We start from the raw sequence: 13,220 nt of genomic DNA, 5'->3' as shown, positions 1-13,220 counted from the left end.
TTAGTTTATGTTGGTTGTATTCATTTATGTTGTATGATACGTTTGCAAGTTTAGTACATTTCAATTTCAATTTCATGCTACTTTGGTGTAAACTTGATTTGTCAGTTCTATTTTTTTTTTTTTTAATCCCGGCCTAAAGTATGCCAATATAAATATACACATATTGTTGACCCAATTACTAATACTATGTAAATTTCATTACATTAAACATACCATTACAACCTTCAAAAATAAAAATAGGACATTCTTAGTACTTATGGATCTCTACTAACTTCTAAATATACAACATCAACGATGAAGATCTGCAAATCCGACCATCAAGATAATTTAAAATCCACACATCATTCTGAGATGAACAAATTCTAACAATATCTTCCAGGAACAATTCTTCCATCGAATAACCACAAATCCAGCTGAATCACCCTTAATAGATCGAACATTCTCCTAATACATCTACATCACAAATCATTTATTTATTAATTTAATACGAACATAAACTGATAAGAAAAGTATTAATTGGTGGTTAGAGAATTATACCTTTCTTATGACGAACAGGTTGGGAAGAAACCAAAAGTAGAACACGAGCTATCTATTGCTTAAGAACAATGTAGCAAAACATTATTTTTCCTAAGCACATAAACTGGAGTTTACTAATACAATATATGTTAGGGAATAATGAAGTGGTAGAGTAACAAAATGTATAAAAATAATAATAGCATTTAAGACAATCTAATAAAACTAAAGAGCAGACTATTACATGGTTATTAGACTAACAAAATGTAATAATCCATGCAAAAATCACAAGTGGAAAAACAGCCAACATAATTAATACTACATTAATCCCTCCTATTTCTTCAACATGAGCCACACAAATGAGTAGCCAAATAAGAATAATAATAGTGATGCAAAGAAGAAAAGCCTTAGACATATTGAATGAATTGATACAATTTAAGAGTTTGGTATGAAGTTTATTACCAAATGATGCTATATATAGAGACCTAATGGTGCAAAGCTTGGAACACTGTTTGCGACACTGTTCATGACCGTTGTATTCAAATTCGAAATTATAAAAAAATATCCGTACACTACAGTACTATACCGTCTTTTACTTTTTACACTACAATAACAACTCATGTTTGGTTTGATTGGATTTTAACTGTTCATTACCGTGGGAGTGTCAAAAAAAATATAATAAATATATATTTTGGTCAAATCCAATATGTCCTCAAATACAAATTAATTAATTTAATTAATTTTTTTTCCAATATCTTTAATCCGAATAAAAACATGGATAATATCTAAATACCCACTTTCCTCTATATAAAATCTAAAAAGAAGGATAATACCTATTTTCAATATCTTTGATTAGTACTGTTCATCTGCCTGTTATTGTTACCGTTAATGCTACAGTAGATTTCGCAACATTATGCCGTTGATCATTTTGAATACACATATAGTACCCCCCACTAAATGTAACTTTACCCCTTCACCCTTTCACGCTTCTCAACAAAGTTCACAAATAAAATTTTAAATACGTAGGGTGCAGCAAGCAAAAAAATAGTAAGTGGAAAAGATACATATCCCCTCCTATCTATCTGTAATGGGCCAAGTTACAACACATTCAATTACCAAATGTGCAAATTTAGTAATCCACATCTACAAATACTATAACACGACATTTTGTTATCTCTGTGTTTCAACACAGAAAATACATTGATACATGAAGCAACAGACATACTGCAAAGAGGGAAACATCACCTAGCCTTTTACAGTACAGGTTATTCTCACCAAAATACAGAACAATACAAATTACGAAAAAAGCTAATACACTTCAAATAAGCCGCGAAATACAAACACGGTTGGTGAAATTATAACATGTGAACATTAGTTGCCCTGCATGCACATAAATAAAAACCTTGATTAGTTAGGCATAAGTATACGGTTTGATAAGAAAAAATCAGATAAAAACCAACCTCTCAATTTCAACATAAATACACTCAGGAGGATAATTCACAAGAAAATCCAGCTTGTCTCCAACATTTAGATTAGCCTCCTTGACAAAATCCTTCCAACCCGCATAGAGATACACCTTATAGTCCTCGTAGTTGTTTTTTTTCCTCACAAGACACTAGTAAGAGGCATTAGTCTCATTATTCACCAACAAAACATAGGAATATTTCCATAATGTAGTGTGTTTTGCAACAGATACAGGGACATTCTGCAAAAACCGTGAAAACAGAACAACAACTCATAACATAAACAGCAAGCCATATCAAGAAAATGAAAGAAAAACTCCAAACACAACGAACCAGAACATGGCATGCAGTTTGAACTGATTTCGTAACCTTCTTTACCCAACTGCACTTGGCCAAAAATTCATCCGATATGATGGTATTAATGATCTTAAGTCTAAGGCGAACATCATCAACATCTGATGGATCTGGCAAATCACCTTCATGCAATTCAACATCAGAATCATCCTCAAACATATCATACGAAGAAGACATGAAAACCAGTTAATGGACAATAGGATTAAACAACGAATGAAATGAAGCTTCTTAAATGCATGACCTATGTCAGGTACTCGAATAAGTGTACCATCAATTACCACAAATATCCTATACAGAGGTGATATATAGGCCAAGCTGAAATCGAACTCTAAATAAACTATTCCATGTAGAAAATAATGCCAAAAGCAAAGTACAATGATGACAAGTACTAAGCATTATTATTAAACTGTTACCTCACATGGTAAACCGAAAAAGACAAATATAAACCAAGTACATAGAGAATGTGAAGCACAAACCACTACATAATATGTTAAAACATACTCACCAATCTGTCGGACCAAAATTGGTAAGCAAGCCTTCCTAAACCTATATGTGAAAAGCAAACACCCATAGTAGTCACAACATGACAATGGATATGGGAAAAAACAAAAGCAGGGAACTATTTAAACTATGGGATATGAGGCTACAACAATGCATATGGGCTTGAATTACTTATAAAATTCATAGCTTTTTCAGTGACTACATAAAAATAGAAATAATAATCAAATTATAAACATGAATAAAAATTAAAATCAAAATTATAAAAAATAACTACATGAGTTATTTTGCCTCTCTGCCACACTATATCACTCAAAAAACTTCATTTCACAAAACACCCAAAAGATTTTCAACCACAACCCCAACACAGTGTCCATTCCACACCACCATCACCATGAATCAACCAACAAACGCACTTGCAAAACTGGCGGTATTACTATCCACTTCACAAAGGAACAAAATTGTAAGTATGGCAGTTCTCCCCTTTAAATTTTCTAAATAATAGATAGCTACAAAGCATCAATCAGCATCATTTATTTTTCAAATTACCACTTCATACGACACTTATATATATTAATACGGCCACAACAACTAATTGATGATTTCATACCAGCAGATAATGGAGCAGGACATATGCATGAAACACAACCTATCAAATGGGGACATAATAACTATCAGAACATGGGATAACCTGGAACGGGGTATCTTATTGGAAGAAGATAGAGGAACCCTATCATTTGGTGTTGGATGAAGCTTCATCGAAGATAAATACTTCTTCAAACAGTGCATAGCTATCGTGCTTGAATAATACGGAGATAAGTAATACAACATGTATCAGTTTGACACATCCATGATGTACACTGAATATCCAGCAAGTTATCTGGAATGTCCAAAAGGGTTTATTGCTCCAATTTCAGACAGAATAATGCTACACACACTGGTAAGCACCGCAGCACAACTTATTATTGTCTAATAATTATATACTTTAAATTTTCAAGAAATTATTATTAAGAATAAGAACTTATTATTGCCTGATAATTGTCTACTTTAAATTTTCAAGACATTACCAGCTCATCTAAATGATATATGTGAGTATAATGTCAAAAATCAAATTGAAATTATGGGGGAAAATGGATTTATCTGGATGGTTGAGTGGACCAAAATGAATGGATTTATTTACCTGAACAAAGGATGGGATGAAATTGTAAAATTCTTGTCAATAGAACTATGCGATGTTGTGTTCTTCAAATACATTGCAGAAAACGCATTCGCAGTTAAGATATGCTCATATAGAGATGCAGAAGTAATTATATCAGGATTTAATAATTTTTGCAATGATACTGGGACACAACCAACCGAATCACATGAAAAAAAGTTGTGGACCACAAAACTCACAACATCAAGTTCCACCGGAAGACAACCTCTGGTATGTATATTAAATTTGGCAGGAAAGTCTAGACAACAATTTTATGAATTTCATTAATACATAAGATGATCAAACAATTTTATTTTTCAGAATATTCCAGTTCAGGTCGCAAAACGTTTGTTTGCCGACAACCCAGCCAAAATTATAATCATGCTGACAAATGGGGATGTGGAAGAATGGAGCTTACGATACAAAAAGAAAAAACGTTACGAATGTCGCCTAGGAAAAGGATGGTATAAGTTTGGTCACCGAAACAATCTGAAAGAAATGGATGAACTGGAGTTTTACAAAACAGGAAGAACAGACACCATAAGAGTTGCAATTAAAAGGGCAACCTTGTGAACCATTTACATCAACGAAGTTATCAATAACTATCAATTGGTTTCAACAATAATGTCTTAATTAGTGCACAATTACTACAAAAAATTTGGAAGATAGGAGGACAACATATCAGGACTGTGCACATATGAATGAACGGATGCAACACCGTGCAAAGATCGTGGGAACAAAGACCGTCATTATAATCTAATCAGTGTCCAATAACAATTATGAGTAGTACATCTAATATCCTGAGACAATATGCTATATATGTATCATTATACTTATATATGAATAAAATTTGTTTACCTCTATTAATTTAAAATACTCATAAGCATATCAAATTAGTATAATATATTCATATAGGTAAGACAATGACAATTTTGCATAACACATATAAAGACCACAAACTTTATTACCTTTACACTGGTGCATTACTTAAATCAACAATATCAACCAATGCATTGTACGGATGCAGAGGAATATATTACGCAAGTTTTAAGTTAAGAACATATGATACAACGTTCATGAATTCGTAATTCTTATTCCAAAGGAACATTTAATGTAGTGTGTATTCTATTTGCTATCTATTTCATTTATTCAATGACCAACAACCAATATAAATTGTTTTTATATCTACACAAAAAACTTGTTTCAACGACAAAAAAAATACAACCATGTTACAAACTTCCCCTTTGTGTGGGAAAGGGGAAGTAAATGGTTTACACTAAAGATATGACCAAAAATGGTCCCAAAATATCACACAAAAAACACAACACACAATAAGACAACACATAACTTAATAAAGAAAATAATTCCTTCAACATAAATTTTTTGAAAAAGGTTACATGTATAATCAATCAATATAGGCATTTATTATACGGGAATGACCACATATCTCTCGGTGATACAGTGTCAAATAAGGACCATATAAAGACATGCACTAAAACATCAAGCAGACAACAACTCACCCTCATCACAAAATTTCCTCTCAGTATCATTGCTAAAAAATGTCGAAACCATCAACAAAAAGCCATTCACGACAACTCTTAGGTGAAGCTTCCTATGGATCCATTGGATCTACTATGCGACGAAGATCTGGTCCGAACTGCTTGTGTGGAGAACCCACAGTCATTCGAACGGTAACAAATAAAACGAATCCGAACTACGGAAGAAATTTATGGGGTTGCACAAATTATCGTAACTCAGATGATAAAGGATGCAGCTTCTTCAAATTGGTGGACTATGAAGATGCAGTTGATGAAAAACAGCTAAAGATCGATAAACTGAAGGCAAAGAACAGGAAGCTGAAAGCCGAATTAGCAACAGCGAAAAAAAGATTGACAATGGCTCTGATTTTCTGCTTCCTGGCTTTTGGGTCAGTAATTATCATGGGAACAATGGCAGCTTGCAATTCAACATCCAAATGGAAGGGACCTTACCTGAAATAAAATATCCCCAAGTCAAGGATAATTATATCTCCTTAAGCAATGAGACAACTAAATAGAATAAACTAAGCGTTGATGTTAGATTCATCCTATCACTGATTCTTGTGTTGTCAATGTTCAATCCCAATTGATGTTCAAATTAGGTAAATCTACTTTGCACTTGTACAATTTATTAAATCCAACTCCTACAATATCAACCATAAGATCCCTCCTACCAATTTCTCTGTTTTAAGGGTGCGCAATTGAAATAAAATTGTCGACCACCTTTTCGAGGTAAAAAAAAGAATTTTTGCGAATCTCCTAAAACCTGATGATATAATGAATTTATTTTTATATAGGAGGTTGTTTTTTGAATATCTAAAAATCTGATCATTTAAGGTTCAAAAAATTTCACGAATAAATTTATTATCACATTGCCCAATTTTTTGAATATCTTAAAATCGGAAGAAAAACTGGAACTTTATTTATGAATATATCTTAAAACAAATAACAAATTTTTTGAACCACAGTCTCGATCTATAATTCAAACGGGATTCTAGGCAGTCAAGAAGACATGTGAAGCTTAAACCATAATCATACCAGGTCTATCATACCTATCACAATAGTATATTGTAGACCACAAATAGTTGCAAAACACACAAACACGACAACCAAGCAGTAGGTCCTTTTTCTAGCATACATACAAATGTTGGCCTACATGATAGAACACGTTATATAATTATTTTAGTTAAGAAAAACAATTAATCAATTTATGATGGGCAAAAAAAATGCAATTTAATTTCGACAAACTGGCAACGTTTAGTTCAAGCATGGGTACCAATTTCAAACTATCTACACATTATTTACACAATTGCTATTTTACATTAATAACTGGAAGATTGTAAACAACAAATTCAAATATAAATTTTGTGAAAAACTTCTTGATATACCACGTTGATAGTAGATCTCGAAGATTTACCCTCATCATCGGTTATCAAAATCCGCAACCCATTCCTACTCGTAACGCGAGATAGAGCAACATAGAGTTGTCCATGGGTAAATACGGGTCTAGGAAGATACAATCCTACCGATGATAAAGTTTGACCTTGACTTTTATTTATAGTCATAGCAAAACACAAACACAAGGGGAATTGCCTCCTTTGAAAACTAACATATACATTGGCGTCGGAAGAAATCAAGTTCATCCGAGGAATAAACACCTTGTCTCCTATATTTGTACCGGTAACAACAACAACACCTATAATATTTGTACCCAGATGATTGACAATAAGCCTAGTACCATTGCAAAGACCAGATGAAACGTCAATATTCCTCAACGTGACAGGCACTCCAACCTTAAGGATTAGTTTGTGATTGGGCATTCTAGAGCACTTTATATCATTTAAAAATTCAGTTGTAATCCATCTCTGATCAATTCCTGCATCTCCATCGCCCTTGCATACTGCATCACAACTGAGATACTCCTTTGAATCTCTAGGCATAATAGAGAGAACATGATCATTTGTTGTACAACATCAAGAGTGGGAGCGAGAACCGCTCTCTCCTTAAAAAAATTCAAATTCTTCATATTCTCAATAAGATTTGGGTAAGTTGCATTAACAATGGCATCAATTGGATCCTCAAAATTTTCAATTAAAAGATCATGAGGAATCTCAACTATAGCATCACAATCCTCGACCTACCAATCTTTCCATCACCAACATCAAGAATCCAATTAGCAAATTCCCTAACGGCCAAATTATCTTGCTCATTATCTGAGAACTCAAGCAGCATGTTTTTCGTCAACTTTAACACCCTGCAGCCACGACAAAGAGGAGATGAATTGATGGTGGCATATACAATATCAGCACGACTTCCTCTTGGAATCACTGGAAGAATCTGACGGAAATCTCCCCCAAACACAATGGTTTTGCCACCAAAAGGCAAATTTGAACTACCACCACAAAAATCACTCATTATGTCATGAAGAGTTCTGTCAAATGCCTCAAAGGCCCATCTATTAATCATCGGTGCCTCATCCCATATAATAATACTGCTCATCACCAATAATTCGGCCTTATTGCTACCCTTATCAATTCTGCAAGTTGATTCCTTGGAAAGAAGTGGAATGGCAAACTGCGAATGTGCAGTTCTTCCTCCAGGTAAAAGCAAAGAAGCAATCCCACTGGATGCAACATTCAAAACTATTTAATTTTCATAACGAAATTTATAAGAGAGTGCCTTCCATAAATATGTCTTTCCAGTACCACCATACCCATCAACAAAAAACATTCGCCCTTCTTTGTTATCAACAGATTTAACAATTTCATCATAAACTTGCCTTTGTTCAACGTTCAAGTTCGAAAGATGTTCTCTATGTTTAGCCTCCATGTCTGCAACATCATACTTAAATTCATTATCAAGCAAGACATTATCAAACCTACCACGATTGTTCATGTTCAGTATCGGCATACAATCATAATCTTCAAGACATTTTGCATTGTTGCGAAGATATTTATCTATCTCAGAAAGACAAAGTTGCTTTAAATCTTCGTCCGATATCACCAAATCTTAAGACAAAAAAAAATATATAACCAACATCAAATTAGAAAAATAGAAACACAACAAAACAAATAACTTTTTAAAAAAATGTCAAACACACTACCAGGTGATTTAAGGACAATTCGTCTGTCATACAATAAGCCATCAGCCAAAGTTTCCCACATTTGATTCCACACATTCAACGGGTCGCTCATTGAATTTGCAAGCAACATCTTTGCAAACACTTTACGAAGTGTAAACCCAGAACTGAGAAGAGCAACCTCTTTCAAACCATTGATAAATTCAAGATCATCTTCAAGCAAACGAAGAGCACCACAAGCCTCACGAAACGTATCGTAAACAACACCATCAATGGTTCTTATATCCTCAAAAGAAGTGCATCCAACTTGTACATTGAGCAAAAGCCTAAGATAATATATCTCACGACTGCTTGGAGAAATAAAGGTCAATCGACCAACGGATTACCCAGACTTCCGTAGACGCCATCTCCTGTGTCTTGAATTAAAGGTAAACATGGTAGGGAATTGACTATAAGTCAGGTGCCTACCTTGAGGGTATTTCTTGTTTGCATCCATCCAAGCAAGAAACATAGTTCCCAATTTCTCATTATATTTCAAAACATTCATCAATTTGGAACTATCTTTAAAAATAAGCTTTTGCTTCCCTTCCAGATGAAAAGTAAGTCGATTTACTGCTGGCCATCTTCGATGAATGTCAAACTTAAAAATCCTCCATACAGACTCTGAAGGTGATAAGTACCAACAATCATAGTACTGTTTGATCTCATCAACACACCCATCCTCGTTAGTTTGCAATGAAGCAGTAACTATCAACACCCTTGTTTATATACTTAAAAAGGTATTTTATACAATTTGACTTGTTGCAGTATTCAATATTAATATGGGCTTGATACCTCATGAGCAACTTGGGATTGTATGGAACAACACTACGATTATCAAGTTCAATTTCCTTTTTTGAGACAGTTACCCCAAAATCTCTACGTCGAATACGAAATTAAACATAATTCAAAAATAATTCAATCACCTACACAGTCTTACCTGCAATAACTTTACCAAAGACATCCCCCTTCTTAAAATCAGCCATTATCCGATCTAGCTTTATTTTAAAAACCCGACAACTAATATCAGGCCTGTAATGAACATAATTACCAGATTTTGACATGTGCCTCTGTATCTCAACCCACTTTGGATTACATGTCAAAGTTAAGAAAAGATCAGGATAACCAAATCTTTTGCACAAAGCCATGGCATCTTGACAATTATTGAACATATATCTTCTACCTCCAGTAAAAGACGCAGGCAAGACGACACGTGACCCAATGGAAGATGCAGTCACATTACCACGACTAACAGCCTCTTGGACCCCATTTAAAAAGTCAGATCGAATCTGACTGGTTATTCCTAATATATGATAACCTTTGAGATTCTATCATGGAATATGTGTCAACAATAAACTGCTGGAGTAATCTCCTACTCCTTAAAATAACAGAATCCTCTAGGGACCTCTCCTGCATACGATATGCAATAAACTCCCTGAGTGCAACACGGACCCTCTTTTTAACAGTTTTTGTAGAAGTCACAAAATTTAATTGAATTTTCTCTTGATATTGGTCCTCTCCATAAGGAAACAACAAAGGGTACTGCAAAGGAATGTATTTAGGATGGGTCTCATGGATTCTTTGCATGACACCGTCAGTTCCACGAATGATATCTCTACCTTCGGAAGAATCCTCAATCTCACCAACAATCAAAGCTGCAATCTCATCCACTTCGGGTACATTATAAGTGCGAGCATCGTGAATACGACTACGAAATAACCGTAAGGTCACGTTCACACTATCGTTGTTTTCAATATAATCCCTAACCATCCTAAATATCTTCACCAACCGATTGTCTTTGTCCATAACCTTTAAAAGCTCCTCAACCAAAACACGATCCAACTTCTTAGTTGATTCGAACGACCTACAACAAACATTATAATCAAAATTTATTAATGTAATAATCTCGATGTTAATAAAAATTATTTCAAGCAAAATGAATTAAATACAAATTTTTACCTGAAATGAGACATGTGATTCGATATTTCATTTTGAGTATCATAAATGTACAACTGAGCAAACTTCGAAGCTTGAGAGTGATGAGGTGGACCACCATTTCCACTAGTATTTGACACTATTTGTCCCCCTAGAGATGTAAATGAGAACATGTTGTTATATGATCTAATATTATCCAAAAAGATGCAGCTCTTTCTATGAACACCATTAAACAACTTTCTGAGTAGGACCGGAGGTTGTCTCATCTTTGGCAAAGTAATGTTGCCTTTTATGCAACATATTGAAAAAGCAGGCTCCAAGGAATCAGCATCAACTCTACCTCGTTCGAGATACCAAACCTTAGCACGACAATTACCACATTCAATGTCCATATCACCAATGTCCAAATACCCTGTACCAAAATCACTACTACTTAATAATGAATATCATAAAAAATTCACAAAGGCAGAAAACATCAAAAAAAATGTTTAATTTTTCTACTAAATGCACGTAATATATTACCCTCAGTCTCACTGAACCTAAACAACTTAAAATTTGACGCATCCTTTACCAAGTGAGATGTATCATATTCTGCCTCGTAAGACTGAATGCTCCGATCTATAGAGAATAAAGAAATTAATACATACCATGATGTTTAGCTAACAAATACAAAAGAACAATCATCAATGAACAAAAATATTAAGTTTCAAGAATGAGCCTGGACAATCGAAAACAAACAACACTCACCAACAACAGACACATCCTCTGCCTCAAATGAAGCGAATGCTGACTTTCTAGATCGCCCTCTTTTTTTAACCACTATTAAAAATACCAATTAAATTAAATGCGACCTGAAAACTTAAAAAATTAAGTAATGATGAAAATACCCACATCCATGTCTAAAAAAGTCGAATGTCTCTTGAAGACAAACGTAGATCTCTTAGCAGCGAGTTTTTGTTTTCTTTCATATCATTTTTTTTTTGCTTGTATTTGAGAAATTGTCAACCCCTCGAATCCTATGATCAATAGGAGGAGCAACGACTACATTAAATACATGATTAACAAAAGAGACATGTCTTATTAGATCAAACAATACCAAAAATAACAACTAACCACACTAACCACTAAAACACGATATACTGTTTCCAGGATGATGCGAGCATCTCTCAATGCGAGTATATTCGTTGATCGAACTGGAACCTACCAACACATTGACAAAAACAATCAACAGATCACATAGACTATAATGAGTTGATAGATTAATGACTATCAATTGTTAACATGAATGGGCATAGAATACAAATTCATTAACAATACACTTTATTGCAATATATTAATTCAATGTATAAGGTACATTTTATTTGGAAATTAAGTCCACCCACTACAACACAAACACGCAATTATTTATCCAATAGTAGATGCAAATTAAAATCAATACCAGTCTCATTGTGCGAAAATTTCGACCTTTTTACGGAGCTGTTCCGCTGTATACACAACTTATCCTTCCTTTCTCTCCTTTTACGCTTACCCATAGTCTGGGTGATATATAACATACCAATCAAATTTAACACCAGCGGATCAGGCAATGGAAAAAAAACAACTGAATATACACACACGAGTTTGCACAACGCAACAAACAGATATAAATAGCTGCTGACTTTCTTCAATTGCCACAAAAAGACAACAATCCAATCTTCAAACATACATCAAGCCTAATGATCACATCAAGACAAAAAAACATAATTCCCCGTACATAATCTACAACCCTTGAAATCCATACATCCATAAATAAAATACACTTTAGACCAGGGACTATACATCCCTTTTAATTGAACAGTTGACCTAGACTCTCACCTAACATCCTTATACGGAAATCTCAAGGATACTCATGAAGTTTATGCAATGATTACCTACCATATGACACAACATGTAAAATAAGATCTTGTACCTAGAAACCTATAAAGGTCAATCTTGAGTTTCCCCATTTTGGCCTGGTGGTTAGTTTTAGAATGAGTGTCATTTTAGACAAATAAATTTGTTTCAAATAAATGACACTCTACATTTTTAATACAACTTTGATTTTTTATTCCTAATTTTATTCTCAACGTACACTCTAACCTCTCTTCTGCACAATTTTCAATGCAACCTTATCCAAATTTTATTTGCTGACATTTTAGAAACTAAATTATGTCTAATAATTATCAACAAAATTTGATTTTACAATTCATTAATTAATTGACGTATACTCTATGATAAAGACTACATACATCATATAATGAATGTAATAACCAAACTTTTGGTTAGATTATAACATGGACTTTTCCAAAAATAGTCTTGTGGATCATTTTTGCGAGAATGAAAGGTAGAGCTCAATTCAAAATCCTAAAGGTTAATACGAATTGTAAATATCAAATTGTGTTGAAAAGTCACTCCAATTTTACACTACAACTTTAATTTCTTTTTTCCTAATTTTAACCTTAAAAAACAGTCTAACCTTTCTCCCGCACATTTTTGACACAAAATCATGTCTAATAATTATTTAATTCATGTAGTTAATTTTTGTGTCATCAACTAAAGTACACCGTCCTTCATTAATATAAGCAAAA

The 13,220-nt window shown here is 33.7% G+C and overlaps 1 pseudogene; it reads right to left on the bottom strand.

Moving 5' to 3' along the window:
• Positions 1-6,898: 6,898 nt before the first annotated feature.
• On the bottom strand, positions 6,899-12,146 carry LOC146915289 (uncharacterized; annotated as a pseudogene).
• Positions 12,147-13,220: the final 1,074 nt, after the last annotated feature.

The sequence above is a fragment of the Medicago sativa genome, chromosome 6 (genome assembly GCF_051527215.1).
Source record: "Medicago sativa cultivar Bolivia chromosome 6, Bolivia_mono, whole genome shotgun sequence".
Classification (NCBI taxonomy): domain Eukaryota; kingdom Viridiplantae; phylum Streptophyta; class Magnoliopsida; order Fabales; family Fabaceae; genus Medicago; species Medicago sativa.
Note: the sequence above shows the minus strand (reverse complement) of the source record. Positions and strands in the feature narration are given on the sequence as shown.